This window comes from Geotrypetes seraphini, chromosome 5 (genome assembly GCF_902459505.1).
Source record: "Geotrypetes seraphini chromosome 5, aGeoSer1.1, whole genome shotgun sequence".
Classification (NCBI taxonomy): Eukaryota; Metazoa; Chordata; class Amphibia; order Gymnophiona; family Dermophiidae; genus Geotrypetes; species Geotrypetes seraphini.
Genome location: NC_047088.1, coordinates 53,378,848 through 53,397,915, shown reverse-complemented (window position 1 = coordinate 53,397,915; position 19,068 = coordinate 53,378,848). Strand labels below are relative to the sequence as shown.

The 19,068-nt window shown below is 42.3% G+C and overlaps 1 protein-coding gene across 6 annotated transcripts in view; it reads left to right on the top strand.

Moving 5' to 3' along the window:
- RPS6KA6 (ribosomal protein S6 kinase A6) overlaps nucleotides 1–19,068 on the top strand; it is a 247,171-nt gene that overhangs the window by 10,385 nt on the left and 217,718 nt on the right. The gene's annotated exons all lie outside the window — the stretch shown is intronic.

Here is a 19,068-nt window from a genome sequence, read left to right as displayed (position 1 = left end):
GGTGTAATCAACTGCATGCCTTTAGAATGCTGCAATGTCAGAATAAGTTGTTAATAGGTAAGGCCGTGCGATATGCACGATATAAATACAAAAAACGGAGGCGGAAAGTGAGTTACAGAAAAGTTAAAATCTTAAATTATCATCTGCCGGATAATTGGAATCCAAACAAACGGGATGGGGAAATTTGTGATTCAAATTTAGATAGTTCAGAAGCAAAGCCAGTGAGGAGAAATGATGTTGTGGAAGACTTTACTCAGCACGAAGTCATGAATACGATGGCACGCTTTACACAGCAGCCTGGGGAACCACTAATGCCATGGATAATTCGGGTACAGGAGATGGGCGCAGCAGGGATTATGTGGGATGCCACAGATGCCCCTAAATTTGTTCAAATTAGTCAAGAAATAGCAATACAAAATGCACTACGGGAGGATCCTTATCCTGCAAAAAATGCCCAATGGTCTTTATTAGAGATAATTAGTAGGGGTGACACGAGGCGATATCCACTTGAATCTGATTGGCCCTCAAATGATAAGATTTGGTATACATTAAAAGATGCTCAAATGAGAATTAAGGAGGAGTCTATGAAGGCAGCCTTAGTAATAGGTCACGCTGACACATATATGTCATTACCTTTTACTGAGTCCATGAGAAATAAAATGATTAAGTATGCTGCACCAGCATACAAACAGGTAAAGATAACTTTGTTGATCAATCAAATAGACAGGACTATTTTGGAAGCCTTAGAAGCGATCCGACAGTTAGGAGATCGGGGGGACTGGGGACCTCAAAATACTTTTGATAAAAAGAGAACAGGACAATCCAATTCAAACAGGGCTAAGCGGGTGTCTCGGAGGAATATGTTTTTGGCATTAATAAAAGATGGTGTAAAGAGGGAAGAAATAGATGGAAAAAATACAAGGACATTATGGGGAATGTATAAAAGTAGAGGACTGGGAAAGAAATCTATGCCTCAAGCACACGTAAACAAAGGAGAGAGGGTGCCAACGGCTCCCCCTGAGGAAACTGCTTCCATTCTTTATCCTGATTTAAAAGGGTGGAAGTGTTGGGAGAATCAATAATGTGAATGCCGAGCCTCAGTGTGTGCCTGGACCAAATTAGAACAGTGTCCAGAGATAAATATTTAGTAGTAACCTGGGGAGCAACAGGTACAAGCTGTAGTGGACGCTGGGGTGTAGGAATATAAATATCAGGATTGGGAGGAAAATTATACAAGCAGGAAGAAAAAATTTTACAAATTTTAAAATTGGACAATTACCAATATGGGATTAATCTATGGGATTCCTTGCCAGATATCCAAAAAAGGGTTAACATGACAGCTTGCATTTTTACTATCCCTATAGTGGAGCAATGTCCAGAACAATTTGCATTCACTTGGCAAGGAAGGCAATATACATATACCAGACTACCACAAAAAATACTTACAGATGCCTAGAGGTGATAGAGAAAGCTAAACTGTAGAAATATTGCTAAGTGACCTTTATAATGTATAAAGTTTTGTTAGATAGTATAAGGAAGTTGCACTCCAAGTAATTTTGCAAATGTGTCTTTTACCTAAAACACTAATATTGTGAACCACTGTAACTGCACGTAAACCGCTCTTGTATATTTTATAGAATAAAAATTCCCTGCGTGCATTCTCTTACGATTGAGTGACAGAGCTTTGAAATGGAAGAAAATAGAAAAGAAGACCAGTAAAACTATATAGAGCAATTAACTTAAGTTTCTATCTCTCTCTTTCTTTTAGAAGCTTATTATCTAAGACATGGTCCGGAGAACCAATTTCACTGTGCCACATTTAAAATACTTCCAGCAATGTGACCTGATAGTGGGAATCCAATGGATACCACATTTGTTTGTGACTCTTTTGATTAATAGTGTGCTTATTTACAGATTAAATTCAACCCTGAATCATTACTGATGGAAGAAAGCATGCCGGAGCTCTGTGTTTGTCTGTTTCTGTTATGTGTTGTCTGTTTTAGCTTATGGGGTACCCCAACATTGCACATTGGCCATTTCCAGAGTTTATTCCACCCCTTCTATTAGTCCAAATGGTACCATATCCCTTTCCAAAAAAGATTTCCCCACATACCAGAAAGTATCTTATGAAAACCATGCTCACAATGATTTTATGCTATGGCTCACAAGTAATAGAGGCCAGCAGCATGCTAGATTTTAGGAATAAAGGGGACGCCCATGTGGGATCCCTACATGGGTCAGGGCAAAGGGTCTATAGAGTGGGCAGACTTGATGGGCCTTGGCCCTTTTCTGCCGTCATCTTACTATGTTTCTATGTTTTTATACAGCCCAATGATAATTTAGTTAGGGGTTATATTATAAAAGGATATCTGAAGAGAAATAATTAGAAAGCTTTATACCTGGTAAAATGGTGTTCATTGGTATTTGATATTTGCTAAATAAAATAAAAAAAAATTAGTCTCTCTTTATTTAACTTACCAGGTATAAACAGTGCAGTGCACATCTCTGACATAAGTTATTTTGTCATCACATTCTGTACGTGTGTATGGTCTCTTTTAAATGACATAATAATTATGTCCAGAATATAAAAAGGTATATTTTCTGAATGTCCTACAGAATACCTTTAAGTACATTAGTGTTGTTTCTCTTATCTCACACAAAGACTACCTTACACACAAGTATTGTGTCAAATGTTATCACATTCTGTACGTGTGTATGGTCTCTCTTAAATGACATCATAATTATGTCCAGAACATAAAAAGGTGTATTTTCTGAATGTCCTACAGAATACCTTTAAGTACATTAGTGTTGTTTCTCTTATCTCACACAAATACTACCTTACACACAAGTATTGTGTCACATGTTATCACCTTCTGTACATAAAGTGGTTTTTCTCCTTTTTCTCTTATACTCTCTTTTACCACTAGGGGGGTTTAATGTAATTAAAGCATTGAAGATAAACAATCATGAGGAAATATTTTCCTTGAAAAATCACGTACTGGGAAATGTTATTCTATATAGACTTTCATCCTTTTGTGATAAAATTGGTCAGCTCTGCTCTCTCATTCTGATGATTTGGCTAACATGCTGGGTTAAGAGAAAATTTCACCAGACCGAGAAGATGAAGACGCAACCAGACATACAGTGCCGTGCCATGAGGCTGTTATGTGGCACCAACTGGGGAATAGAAGTGAGCCTATATCCTGCCACTTCACATTAGGGCTGGTCTCTGGAGGTGGGGCCTGAAACTTACATGAGTGAAGGCATGTGAGTGGCATAGCAAGCCTATTGAAACCGGAGCATAGCCAGACCCTAACCAAAGGTGCTAAGAAAAACGGGATACCAGATAACTGCGGTGATCGATGGTGAATATGAAGCTACCCTAAATGTATGCCATGAGTAAGAGCACAAATATAATATTAATAAGGTTATTAATTTTCATGATTCCCAATACGTGATACTTTCAAGAGAAAGGCCTAATTAGCAAGAAATATTAGGGAATGCAAGGACACCAGGTTTAGCACATAAGGAAATAAATTATGAAGGGAAAATTAATTTTCCCATTTTACCTTTGCTTAAAAGTAGAATAGATACTATTGTTTCTGAAATACTGGCTGGCAAAGAAGCATATTTTGGCTCCAGAGTAGCAGTTGTATTTAGAAGGGAAGGTGAATGGGTGACAAATACTGTACATAATTATGAACTAACGCTACGATATGATCAGTTAATGTTACATTTCGTTAATGATATCACAAATAATTAACTTTATTGCATTGATTTAAAAACCACATCACATTCTGTACCCTTAGATAGAAAATGGTGTAAATTTTGAAATGAAACATTGTGTCCTTGGTACTGTTGAACTTGTGATTCCTGCTAGTCAAGCTCCCTTTTCAGTATGTTTACAGAATGTTAGTATGTTGCAGTGGGCAAAGAATGCAACTTATGAAATACTAACTTGCATTCTGTGGCAATATTGAAGCTACCACTGCACTCCATGGGTGGGATGCTATTACTAGAGGCTGTGATATGGCACAAAAGGTGTTTAGCTATTAGGAGGACTTTTTATGGGAACAGACTTAAGAATCCAAGGGTGGAATGTTATGCCAGTTATGCTCCAGCATATTACTGATAATTTTGTTTATGTATTCTCAAGTCTGCTGACCCAGCATATTACTGATAAGTTTGTTTACTAATATGTATTCTCAAATCTGCTGACCTGAACTTCTGACCCCCAAGACCAGATGGTCTCTACAATAACATTGCTTATTGTAGATCCTGACCTCTTTGATCTGACTTCCTTGATCACACCAAAAGAACAGATGGCCTCTGTAACACCTTCTTGATAGCATCAAAGAGACAGTGCAACACCTATCCTGACTTCCTTTATTTGAATGACAACTGGATAAACTACAACACCTCCTTGCCGCTCAAATAACCTCAGTAAAGACAGATGGGAAACTACATCAAAAAGAAAGGGACAGTAAACATCCTAACCTCCTTGATCTTCAAAGGGACAGTGAAACCAGTCTCATGGGAAAACAATTTCTGCAAACACCTCCTTCTGACATCCTGACCTGGGTGTTGTCTAAACACAGAACCAAAGAGCAGGACTAATTGTAACAGCAGGACCAGCTGTTTATGCTTTTACTATGACATCCTATATAAGACTGGGATTCTGACCCTGACAGTAGAATCCATGACGGTTGGCCACGTCTCACGGGACAGTCCTTTGGTCTTTCCATCCATCTATTGTAGGGGTTCACAATAGTGAGGATGGGGTCTGGGGTCAAGGTGAGGATAATTTATATTTAATTCTTATATGTGTATAATAAAGTGTTATTGTTTATGCTTTATATTGTCTGGGTGCTTTCCTGAGTGTTACTGATCATTCCACCTGTCAGAAAATAGTGGCATAACACCTTCGATACCATTTGATGTTATATGGTCTTGGTGCCTCCTCTTCATGCATTGATCTCCATCGATATCAGTCCATGCTAAGTATAACATATTCAGCAACGATACCTTCTCCAGGCTCTTCTTACATTGTAGCATCAATGAATATCTAGCTTTAATGCAGTATTTTGGTGCAGTAGCTGGGGCAACATGATGGTTCCGATCCTGCATCCAGAGGTATGTGGGTAAATCGATGAGGAATACCTCCACATCGACACCGACGTTTCTCCTTCTATGCAGGTTGTGTCTTCTACTTGGCATGCATCCTCTTTGAGGTCTCCCACCCATTGACACCCTGCAGCACCATTGATGCTCACTCAGTCTCAGGTATCGATGCAGGATATTTGTTCCAGGGTCGATGACTTTAAGCGCACTGCTTTGCATCGTTTACATCGACTATGACCTACTTACTCTTGACAGAGCATCACATCAGCTGCAGTTTAGGGGAAAGTTCCCTTTCATTGGAGTGGTACTGAAGACATCGGGGAGTTTCACCCCTTTACATTTTTCGAGTACTGCTTCAGCCTCTGTCCAACACGTTGCTCTGCTTTGCATCAACATTCCTCAAGTCGATGGTCCTTCTGCTTTCATATGGTAGCAAAAAAAGGTAGCAAAAAAAATTAGTTTTTCTTATTTTCTTCATGTCATGGCGGGGCCTACTCGCGGCTTCTGCCTGCGGGCTCTGATTTTGCCGCACACGTATTTCATTCCAGTCCCGGCCGGTCACAGGGTTACAAAGTATAGCCTGACCACATTTGGAGTTGGCCACCCGCTGTGCTACACTTAACAATTGATGTCGTGAAGTCCAGAAATGGCTCGGCCTTTGCCTAAGGCCTTGAATCCCATTCCTGCTCCGCTCTCAACCTCGATCAAACCTTCCTCGATGGGGAAGTCTTCGGGGAGCTCAGCTAACTTTTCCCCTAGGGCGTCATTTTCCTTGGTGTCTCCATCAGGTACGATTATTAAGCCAACCCTAATGGACATACCACCTCTAGAACCAGTGGGTCCGGTGGGTCTGAAGATCTCCAGAACACATGTCTTGAAATCGAGGCAACACTCTTCCTCAAGGTCGTCTTCCTCGGAGTCTATAGCCACACCAGTTGAACCAGCTCCAGTGGTCTTGGTGCCGGCTTTGCAGAGTATATTGGAGGTTATTCTGCATCAGGTAACATGCTTGCCGATTTAACTCCTGCCTCGACCCTGCTTCCTGCAGGCCAGTCTGAGCACTCAGGAGTAATACAAGAAGTCGAGTCCTTAAGAGTGCATCAAGAAAAACCAATACACTCTATACAAGGAGTTGAGTCCTTCAGAGTGCCTTGAGAAAACCCAACACATTCTGTACAAGGAGTCAAGTCCTTCAGAGTGCTTCGAGATCAATCTACACACTCTATGCAAGGAGTTGAGTCTTTGCGAGTGTCTCAAGATACATCTGCACAAGGAGCTGAGTTCTTATCAGTGTCTTGACTTCGATCTCCAACTTCCAGCCTTACCTCTACGCATAAGGCATTGCCTTCTTCGAGGCACAGGGCAAGGACTCCTCGACATTCCTCATTGAGACTGCATTCAAGATCACTACCTTGTTCTCTGAGGCACAGTTCATCTCCACACCATCTGTTGAGGTATCCATTGAGTCCCAGGTCCTCTTCTCGAGACAAACCTTGTTTCTCGAGGCATAGACAATCCTCGAGATAGTCGCCTTCCTTCTCGAGGAAATCTACGGCAGAACCATTTTCGTCAGTTGAGTCCTTCTCCTGTATTTTTTCATCACCAGCTGGTTCTTTTTTGCCTAAGGATTCCGATCTCAGATATCAATATTCCACAGCGGCTTCACCCTTTTTCTCTGCCATGAGACATACTACGAGGGGTTCCCGGTCGCCTTCGACTCAACGAGATCTCCGTTCTTCTGCTTCGATGTCCTTTACTCAATTTTTATGCCAAATGAGTAAAGATCTTAACATCACTTTGCAGTCTGATCCAACATACTCTATGGAGTATTTGGAAGAATTGGGTATACCTCATCCTCCTACGGATTCATAAGAACCATAAGCAGTGCCTCTGCTGGGTCAGACCAGAGGTCCATCACGCCCAGCAGTCCGCTCACGCGGCAGCCCATCAGGTCCAGGACCTGTATAGTAATCCTCTCTCTATACCCCTCTATACCCTTTTCCTTCAGGAAATCAACTAATCCCTTCTTGAACCCCAATACCGTACTCTAACCTATTACACCAGGGGTGCTCACACTTTTTGGGCTTACGAGCTACTTTTTTAAATGACCAAGTCAAAATGATCTACCAACAATAAAATTTAAAAAAAACACAACGCACACTGTACGCATAGAAAATGTTAATTATCATTCCTATTCCAGGGTTTTTCAAAGAGGTCAAAGCACTATCACCTCAGTAACAACCATACAAAAATAGACAAATATACCCCCCTCCCTTTTTACTAAACCACGATAGCAGTTTTTAGAGCGCAGGGAGCTGCGCTGAATGCCCAGCGCTGCTCTCGACGCTCATAGGCTCCCTGCGCTAAAAAACTCTATTGCGGTTTAGTAAAAGGGGACCTTAGTGTAAAATATAGACAGCAGATATAAATTCAGACACATTTTGATCACTAAATTTAAAATAAAATCATTTTTCCTACCTTGTCTGGTGATTTCATGAGTCTCTGGTTGCACTTTCTTCTTCTGACTGTGCATCCAATCTTTCTTCCCTTCTTTTAGCCTGAATGCTTCCTCTCCTCCAGACCTCGTTCCCTCCCCCAACTTTTCCTTTCTTTCTCTCTGCCTCCCTTTCTTTTTTTTCTGTTTCTCTTCTTTCCTTCTGTCTCCCTGCCTGCCCTTTTTCTTTCTTTCTCCCTGCCCTCCCCCAAGCCACTGCCATCGGGGACCAGGACCCAAACCGCCACCAATAACAGGCCCGAAAGCCGACGCCGCCCCAAGCTCTCCCTGCTTCGGCCGACCAGCATTCCTCTCCCCGACGTCAATTCTGCCGTCGGGGAGAGGAAGGCTGATTGGCCCAAGATTGCGATCGACCTATTAGGGGAAATGCTGCCGGGTCCTGCCTTCGCGGAAACAGAAAGTAGGCAGGACCCGGCAGCAAGAAGAGCAAATGCTTCACTAACCTGTCTCCCGCCTTAGCCCATAGCGAACGCTTGCTTCAGGGCTCTCAACATGTGCGTGCCGGCTTCCCTTCTCCCCCCCCGGACATAACTTCCGGTTTTGGAGGGAAGAGAAGGGAAGCCGGCACGCACACGTTAGAGCCACGGAGCATAAGTTCGCTACGGGCTGAAATCTCCAAACCGTTTTTTTTTGTTTTTTTTAATGTTAAGCAGCGGCGGCAGCAGCAGATGACAGCTGGGTGGACCGCCCAGCTAAAAGGCCCTAGAGAGAACACTAGAGAGGAAGGCTGATCGGCCCGGTAGATCAGGACGGCAACATGAGTCGATCATGGAGCCCGGGATAGGCTCCGCGATCGACTCGCGTTGCCTTCCTGAGCTACTGGTCGATCGCGATCGACGTGTTGGGCACCCCTGTATTACACCCTCTGGAAGTGCGTTCCAGGTGTCCACTACCCTTTGGGTGAAGAAGAAACTTTCTAGCATTGGTTCTGAATCTGTCACCTCTTAATTTTTCCGAATGCCCTCTCGTTCTTGTAGTATTCGAAAGTTTGAAGAATCTGTCCCTCTCCACTTTCTCTATGCCCTTCATGATCTTGTAAGTCTCTATCATGTCCCCTCTAAGCCTCCGCTTCTCTAGGGAAAAGAGCCCCAGTTTCTCTAGTCTTTCAGCATATGAAAGGTTTTCCATACCTTTTATCAGTCTTGTCGCTCTTTTCTGTACACTCTCGAGTATCGCCATATCCTTCTTAAGGTACGGCGACCAATATTGGACGCAGTATTCCAGATGCGGGTGCACCATCGCCCGATACAATGGCAGGATAACTTCCTTTGTTCTGGATGTAATACCTTTCTTGATAATACCTAGCATTCTGTTCGCCTTCTTAGAGGCTGCTGCGCACTGTGTCTCTAAGATTCCTTAAAATTACCCTTGAATGGCATTCTCACTCAAACTTTCAAAAGAAATCTTGCTACACCATATTCCATTCCTGCCGTGCCAGCAAAACTGGAATCTCGATTTCAAATGGTTCAATGTACGGGATTTGAAAAGTCTCAACTATCCCATCAATCTCTTCTTGTTGGGTCTTCCTTAAAAACAACCAATCCGGCTAAGGTCTGTGCCACAGTCCCACCTGGCCGAGAGGGAAGGGCTATGGATAAATTTGGCCGACACCTGTATCAAAATTATATGATGACAAATAGAATTTTAAACTACAACTTTGTCTTTACATCATATCTCAAGTATTGAGTCAATGCTATGCCCACTTTATTTAAGTACCTTCCAGAGTATCGCCTGACAGAGTTCCAGCATATGCATTCCACTCTTGGACAACTTTGCATATATATATATGGTCCAGGCTGCATATAATGCTTTTGAGATGTTCTCCAGGGCCACTGCTTTCTTGGTGGTGATGCGCCTTCTCGTCTGGCTCCATAACATAGATATGGACCCAAATCTACACGATCGACTGGCCAACATCCCATTGATGAATCTATTGAGGCAATTACAAAGCACTTGTCTGAGCATGAGAAGTCATTTGCCTTCATCAGCAGATCAAACCCAAACCCTTCCACAGCTAAGGGTTATACGTCTCCTCCATCTTCCCAAAGTCGTTTCCCTCAGAAGGCAGCACCTGATTCAAGGCCGCCTCTTAAGAAACAGCAGCCTCAACAGCAGCAATGGCAGCAGCATAAACCTCAGACTCCTGCTGCCATTGCTGCTGTTGAGGCTGCCATTTCTCAGTCTTTTTAACCAACTTACACAGAGAGCATAACCTTACTCGTTCTACCTCTCTCATCTCTTTTTTCCATAGGGGGTCGTTTCCATCATTTCTACCAAGGATGGGACCTCACTCTCATCTGGGAAGGCATCTCTATGCACTTCCTTCCAATTACAAAAGAGTATCTTTTCAATCTTTCTGGACCCATGTCATCGAGGAGGTTCCTCTGGAACAGCAGATTAATTTCAAATGCTGTCTATAGCATTATTGTATCCTCTTCTAGATCAAACTGATTGGTTATTCTCCCTGGATCTCGTATTTCAGGTGGGAAATCATCATTTTCAGTACAAAGTGCTGTGTTTTGGCCTAGATCATCTTCCAGAGTTTTCACCAAGTGCTTGGTAGTGGTGGCAGCAGCTCCCATACTTGGACGACTGGCTAATCAACAATTCAACATCTCAGGGGGTTCTTGTAGCGACCCAATGGATTATTTGGTTTTTCCAACAATTGGGATTCAAAATCAACTTTCCAGAATCCCAGCTCCAACCCTTTCAAAATCTTACAGTTTATGGGAGCTGTACTGGACACTGTGCACCTCAGAGCATTCCTTCCTCAACGTCAGGATGCTCTCATTCAACTTTGTCACAAAGTGCCATCCCTCACTTCACTATCAGCGAGACACATGATGGTTCTCCTAGATCACATAGCCTCTACAGTTCATGTGACTCCCTTTGCCAGACTTCACCTCAGAATTCCTCAGTGGTCTCTGGCATCTCAGTGGGCGCATGCTTTCGACCCACTCTCTCCGTACATTACAGTTACTCCTTCGTTGAGACAGTCTCTCCACTGGTGGATGCTCTCTTTCAATTTCTCCAGAGGTTTACTGTTTCAAACGCCCCCTCATCAGCAAGTCCTCACGATAGATTCCTCGACCTACGCTTGAGGGGCTCATCTCGATGTTCTCCATACTCAAGGCCACTGGTCCACCATAGATTGTCAGTGTCACATAAATCTGTTGGAACTCAGAGCGACCTTCAATGCTCTCAAAGCTTTTCAGCATCTTCTCCACATTCTAGTAGTCCTATTTCGGACAGACAATCAAGTTGCCATGTACTACGTCAATAAGCAAGGAGGCACAGGATCTCTCCCTCTCTGCCAGGAAGCTCTAAAGGTGTGGAATTGGTCAATCCTTCACAATACCATTCTAAAAGCGGTCTATATTCAAGGAGAGAAAAGCTGTCTGGCGGACAAATTGAGTCGTCTTCTACAACCTCACGAATGGACACTCAATTCCTCGCCTCTCCATCACATTTTTTCTCAGTGGGGGACCCCTCAGATAGATCTCTTTGCGTCTCCCCACAACAACAAACTGCTTCAGTTCTGCTCTAGGATATACTCTCCTTATTGCCTCGCAGCAGATGCTTTTCGTCTGGAATGGACGCATCAGTTTCTGTATGTATTACTCCATTTCCTCTCATTCTCAAGACACTCGTCAAACTCAAACATGAACATGCCACCACAATTCTCATAGCTCCTTGGTGGCCCAGACAACCGTGGTTCTCCCTTCTACTTCAACTCAGCAGGGAGCCACTGCTTCTACCAGTGTTTCCCTCTCTGCTTACACAGAGCCCAGGGTCTCTACTTCATCCCAACCTGCAGTCTCTACACCTGTCAGTTTGGTACCTCTCAACCTAACTGCCACTCTACAGTCTTCTCAATCTGTCAAGGGCATTTTAGAGGCTTCTAGAAAGCCTACTACCAGTCAATGTTACAACCAGAACTGGACTAGATTTTCTGCTTGGTGCTCCATTCATTACAAGGAGCCTCAATCCATCTCTTTGTCTTCAGTTTGGATTACCTGTTGCATTTATCTCAATCAGGTCTCAAATCCACAACCATTCGAGTCCATCTCATTACAATTGCTACGTTCCATCAGCCTATAGAAGGGAAATCCCTTTCTGCTCATCCTGTGGTTTTCAGATTTATGAAAGGACTTTTCAATGTCAAGCCAAACCACCTCCAGTGGTTTGAGATCTCAATGTTGTTCTTGCTCAATTGATGAAGCCTCCTTTTGAACCAATGGCTTCGGCTCTTCTCAAATATCTCACTTGGAAAGTGGGTTTTTCTCTTTGCTCTCATGTCTGCTGCAGAGTCAGTGAGCTACAAGCTTTAGTAACGGACCCACCTTTCACAGTATTCCATCATGACAGAGTGGTTCTCCGTACTCATCCTAAATTCTTGCCTAAAATGGTTTCAGAATTTCATCTCAATCAATCCATTGTACTTCCAGTGTTTTTTCCAAAGCCTCTTTCTCATCATAGAGAAACAGCTCTTCATACTATGACCTGTCGGTGTGCTTTGGCTTTCTACTTGCAAAGCACTAAGCCACACAGATCTGCTCTTCAGCTTTTTGTCTCCTTTGATCCAAACAAGTTGGGACATCCAATTTCCAAGTGCACCATCTCCAACTGGATGGCTGCTTGCATCTCTTTCTGCTATGGTCAGGCTGGACTGCATCTATAGGGTGAGTCACAGCCCACAAAATCAGAGCCATGGCGGCATCAGTTGCTTTCCTTAGATCTACTCCTATTAAGGAAATCTACAAAGCTACCACTTGTTCTTTGGTTCATACCTTCACCTCTTATTATTGTCTGGATTCTTTTTCCAGACGGGATGGCCATTTCGTCCAGGCAGTTTTACAAAATTTATTCTCCTAAATTGCCAACACTCCCACCATCCCATTCTGGTTAGCTTGGAGGTCACCCATATGTGAGAATATGCTGCCTGCTTGTCCTGGGATAAAGCACAGTTACTTACCGTAACAGGTGTTATCCAGGCAGCAGGCTGATATTCTCACAACCCACCCACCTGGTATTGGCTTCTTAGCTAGCTATCTGAACTGAGGAGACACGCGCCCTACGTCGGGCGGGAAGGCACTCACGCATGCGCGGTGCGGCAGTCGCAAACTTTCTAAAAGTTTTACAAGCAAGTCTGCTTGCAAGGCTGTCCGCATCGGGGCTCCGTGGATGACGTCACCCACATGTGAGAATATCTGCCTGCTGTCCCTGGATAACACCTGTTACTGTAAGTAACTGTGCTTTTTGGACATTCTCTTTCTCCATATTAATCAATGAAGCTAAGGAAAATGCTATGAAGGTTTTTTACTGAAGCACGCCTCCCACTGTACCATCAAAGTTCATGCAGTACTTTTCCAGGATGCTCATATAATTACCTAAAAATATCTTTCCCTAAACATGTTTTTCCTATTGTTTAATTGACATTATCTATCACATCCTTTACTCCATCTCCTTTTTTATTGTAAAGGAACCCGGAGGTTTGGAGTGGCTATAGGTGAGGGGTTGATCACTACATCCTTTTTAGGATTTTTAAAATTTTTTTCCATTACTTCAGTTTTTATCAAACAGAGTTTCTGGACCGAAGGTTTCACGCACATGGTCTAAAGTCATAGGGTTGTATATTTGAACATCAGTGTGCACTACCCAAATTCAAATAGATTAAGATTATAATTCTGAACCTGTTCTTGTTCTATTTTTCAGTTTCATTTTCAATTTCTAGGCAGAGAAAATGGACATGTTTGGGCGCAATGAACGTATGCAAGTTTTTATAGCATCGCATATTTCCATTGGGTATCATTCCAGTACTGAAACCAAGCCGTATCTTTGTCACAGGTCCTTGGATTTTATATTGATCTTCTTTCAGTGTGTTACTGTTCTATCTGTTATACTTTTCTGCAGTATGCTGGGATCTCGTCTAACATTGTTTACATGTTGTGACCTCTGGACCAATAGTCCCCAACCCTGTCCTGGAGGACCACCAGCCAGTCAGATTTTTGGGATAGCCCTAATGAATATGCATGGGGCAGATCTGCACTCCTGTCATCTTCATTACATGCAAATCTCTTTCATGCATATTCATTAAGGCTATCCTGAAAACCTGACTGGCTGGTGGGCCTCCAGGACAGGGTTGGGAACCCCACTGCTCTGGACCAGGGGCAGGCAATTTCACTCCTCAAGAGCCGGGGCCAGGTCAGGTTTTCAGGATATCAACAATAAATATGCATGAGATAGATGTGCATCTCAAGGAGGCAGTGAATGCAAATCCATCTCATACATATTCATTGTGGATATCCTGAAAACCTGACCTGGCTCTGGCTCTCAAGGACCGGAATTGCCTACCCCTGCTCTTGACCACTCCTAGGTTGCCTCCTTTTTATCTCTTTCCGATAGTATATTCGTTCCTGCAAACATTGTACAGACACATCTCTCTGTAGGATTCATTCCAGTTTTTCAGTTTTCTCTATTCCTCATGAGAAGCCTCAGAACCCCTCCATAGTGGCACTGAAAAAAGCCTGTAATCTTGATCCACCATCGGAATCATTCTAAATGTCTAAATGACCTGGCAATCATTACTTAAAAAAAAAAAAAAAATCTTAGTTGATGACCTTGTGTGATCTCTTGCTACAACCATTTCCTAGTGATCTAGCAGGGTTAATTTACTTCTTGCTTTTACCTAGAGAAGAAGGAGTTCAGGGCTGCTGCGGAGGGGCAGAGTGGTTGGTTTGTTTGAAATTTTCCTGCCATTATTCTTCTATATTTCTGTTTGAAATATTGTGGTGTACATTTCATTCTACTCGTAGTTCCTTCAATGGGTGCGGGTGAGGGAAATGTTCTTGTACGTTTCTCTAGGTTCTGTTTCTAGAATTCACACACAAGAAGACCTTATTCTGAGTCTACTTTGGTTTCTTGCTGAACCTCTGGTATTACGCTTCTGCTCCAGCAATTTTAGTTCTCATCGTTTAGTTTTTCTCCATTGCGTACTTCTCAGTGCAACACTCATGTTTCCCTTTTCTGGTTGCTCATCTTCTCCTTGTGTTTTCTGATACTTGTGACCACTTTTCTTGAACTACCCCTATTGCTTCCCAAGAAGATTCTATTTAGTACCTCAACTCTGCAGGCACATTGCCTCTTTTTATTTAGTAGGTCACTCTCTGTTCGACTGTATCTCCTTACCTTCAGTTGATGCTACTGGCTCAGGAGTAATTTCTTAGATTTTTGGGGGGTACCACATGGATAAGCTTGGGTTACCCATGATTCCTCTTCCTTAGCAAAGTAAGAGGGTACAGGAGTTCAATGGCACGGGTTGTTTAGTTTGTTTTTTTGGGTCACTTTCTTAGATACATATGTTTTCATGTGGCACTTACTCAGGGCCACATCCATCATGGCTCGGTTCTATGTTCCTTACTCTTGGGTACAATTTTATATATTTTGATTCCCAAGTTTCTAATATGACGTTAATGAGGGACAGTAGTTAAAAGTTCAAATACTTTCCTTCTAGAAACATACTTTCATGGGTTCAGGTCCCAATTTTAAAAGCGTTCTAACCTTACTAAGCTCCTCTTTTTTTTCAGTACATGAGAAGCCTTTAAAAAAACTACAAAAAAACACTTAAACCAACTTTTTGTTTTTAGAAGGATATTAAACAAATCCGTTTACACTTTCTTTACTAAATCTCTGAGGGGATTTTGTGTGTACTGGCATATTACTTGTGTAATATGCTTCACCTTCCTGTTCTCTACTGATTTTCTCATTTTAAGGCTTAATATAATCCTTTTTCAGCCTTCGAGATTAAAAAATATTTTTTATCAGGAAGTTATTTTCTCCACAGTAAGCCATTATGTTGTTCTAATTTTATACGTCATAGCAACGTCTTTTCTTTCCTTCTAGGATAGTTCCTCCTTTTTATCCTCCATGGCTATTCTTTTCAGGAGAATCATGCTTTCGTTGCTTATGAAATCCCTTTCCCTTTTCATACGTATCTATTCTGGACATGACAGGTTTCAACTGTTCATTTGGTCTGCTACTCCATATGGGTGCATTTGCTAGTAGTCCTTTCTTATTTGATTCTTGAATCTTTTTAGTGTCTCTATCACCTATATTTAGATTCACCTGCCTATAGGAGGTTGTTTATTATTTACTCAGTCTTAGCCTCCATACATAGATTTTCTCGAATCCTCCTTTTACTTCTAGTAGAGCATGGAGTTTCTCTATTCATTTTTTCCCATTATGTTCCTTCCTTTGCCTCCCTGCTCTCGTATCAGACATTAGGTCAAGGTTTTTGCGAGATAACTTGAATTTTTCTGGTTTCTTGGACCCCCAACTCTCCCTCCATCCCTTTTATTAAAGCTAGAGAGTCCCAACTCTTCCTCCATCCCTTTTATTAAAGCTAGAGAGTTCAACATATGAGAATATGCTGCCTGCTTGTCTAAGGGTAAACCACAGTTATTACTGTAACAGGTGTTATCCAGAGACAGCAGGCAGATATTCTCACAACCCTCCCATCTCCCCTAGTTGCCTTCTTCGCTTGCGCATAGAACTGATGACCTTGCAAACTGGCGTCGGGTGGGAAGGCAATCGTATATGCGCGGGGCAGGCAGTCTAAAAGCTTGCAAAAGCTTAAAGTGATACTACACTTTTCACTGTCCGTACTTGGCTCCGTGGATGACATCACCCACAACTGAAAATATTTGCCAGCTGTCCCTGGATAACATCTGTTACTATAAGTAACTGTGTTTGATGGATTCTCCATTATGGTAATGTTTGTTAGTTGCTTCATGTTGGCCCCCTCATAGGCTTGTAGCAACTCCTTTAGGGTTTATGTGTTCCCACTGACAGTTTTCCAGAATTCTGGGACACTGGACATTTGGCATTTCTTCTCAAAATGGGGTATGCCATTCTCTTATATGCTATGGCCCTTCTTTTCTTGACTGCTCTCCTGGGTCCCACATGGTTTGCCACTGAGCCACTTCTATAACTGTGCAAGCTAACACCTCCTGGTGCCCAGTCCTAGCCTACTACTATTTATTATTTCTATAGCGCTGAAAGGTGTATGCAGCGCTGTACATTTTAACATACAATAGACAGTCCATGCTCAGAAGAGCTTACAATCTAATTTAGACAGGACATTTCAGGATTGGGGAGATTATGGTAGAGGAAATGATACAGTGGGTCTAGGTATCTATTTATTTATTTAGTCATTTATTTAGCCCGTCCTCCCAAAGGAGCCCAGAACGGATTACAGGAGTACATTCATATTATGGGTAGGACAAATTTTAGTGAGACATAGACTTTACAGTATTTACAGCATGGACAAGGATATAGATTACAGCAATTGCAGTATAGATATAACATTTAGACGGAAAAAAACTATATGATGGCCTCCTGGCCACTCAAGCAGCCAAACTAGACAACCAAATCGCCAATCTACTGACGGCATCCCTCGACTACAAGACTTTTAGAAAAGAAATAAAGACCATACTCTTCAAGAAAACACTGAAAAAAGAAATAATACCGCAAGTCTCAAACTCCACTTCTCACTAAAGCCAACTACCCCAAACAAATAACCTTACCCATTTCTTACTCTCTTTGAAAATGACCAATTTTTTTTTTTTTTTTTGTAAGTTCTTGTTGTAATACATCTTGGATAATTCTTTTATAATCCGCCTTGAACTGCAAGGTAATGGTGGAATAGAAATCCCTAATGTAATGTAATGTAAATACAGACTTAGTGGCATAGGGTGGTTTAAATTGCAGCATTTTCAGTGTTGATATATTAGGAAATGAAATAGGTTTTCTTTGCAGGTGGGTGCATCTTTGTTGTAAGAGAATGTGGTAGTAATTCAGGTTATATTTGCGGTAGCATGCAAATTTTAACGAGATTCCGTTTGGTATATTAGGTGGTGTCTTTGGGATTCATCCGTCTGGGGTGTAGACCTGGGTCTTCAAGGAGCTGGGTTTATAAAGAGGAAAGTTTTCACGGCTTTTCTGAAGTTCCAAAGACTGTCTAGTGATCTTATGGATGAGGGGATGACGTGCCACATAATGAGAATATGAGCGTCTTCGGGCTGTCACAGATGTGAGTGAGCGGCCTGGCGGCAGGACCAGACGTTTTTCTGTTTGGGATCTCGGTGATCGGTTGGGGACGTAATTTTGAAGTTTTGTTGCTATGTAGTTTGCTATCATTTTGTGGAAAGTTTTGAAAGCTAGCATTAAGGCTTTAAAGGCGCATCATTTTTGGATAGGGAACCAGTGCATGGATGTTAGTGCAGGGGTGACATGGTTGCGGAAGCCCAAATTTTTTAAGAGTCAGATTGCATCGTTTTGCACACCTTGTAGACGGGAGAGTGTTTTTGCTGGTAAGCCCACTAGTAGAGCATTGCAGTAATCTAAGCGGGATATTACAAACGCATTTAGTAGCTGGGCGAAATCGTTTTCTGAAAAGTAAGCATGGATGCATTTTAGTTGGCGGAGGTAATAGAAGGATGAAGATACTAAATTTGATACATGGTCTGAGAGTGACAAATTTGAGTCGAGAGTCACTCCTAGGCTGCGGACTTTATCTTTGGCTGTAAAAGTGTCATTTCCCCAGGAAATAAATGAGTGGGGGTATGCGCAGGAGTCCTTAGGTATCCAGAGAAGTTCTGTTTTTACGCATTGAGCTGTAGTTTATTTGCAGTCATCCAGTTTTTTATTTCTGTTAGGGCAGCAGTGCAGTTTTTCCATTTGTACATCTCTGTGTTGACCTAGGGGAAGCTAGAGCTGTATGTCATCTGTGTACGAGTGTATTTTGATTTGGTGTTTTTCTATGATGTTGAGTACTGGTTTGACATATATGTTAAAGAGGAGTGGGGATAGTAGTGCACCCTGAGGCACTCCGTAGTCGAGAGGTTTTGGCTCCGATAATACTTTCTGAGACCTTTCATGTAAGAAGGAGAAGAATCATGCCAGTGTGACATCATGGATTCCAATGGAGTGTAGTCTGGATAGGAGGAGTGAGTGATCGATGGTATCAAAGGCGGTGCTCAGGTCTAATAGGACCAGCAGAGCGTCTTTCCCCTCATCAATGATTTTCCAACAGTCATCTACGATATCTAGAAGCACCATTTCTGTGCTGTGGTGTTTCCTGAATCATGATTGGAAGTTGGAGAGGGTGGTGTTTGTTTCCATGAAGTCTTGTAGTTGTGTGAGTACAATCTTTTCTAGCATTTTTGAGATGAATGGGAGATTTGAGACTGGCCTATAGCTGCTTTGATTGTCTGGGTCCATGATGGTTTTTTTTAAAGAGTGGTCTTACTATAGCAGATTTCCAGCTCTGTGGTATTATGCCAGATTGTATGGACTCGTTAATTAGAGGTAAGATGGAGTTCATCTACAAGTTATTGATCCCTTATACCCCAATCAGATCACTGAGATCTATT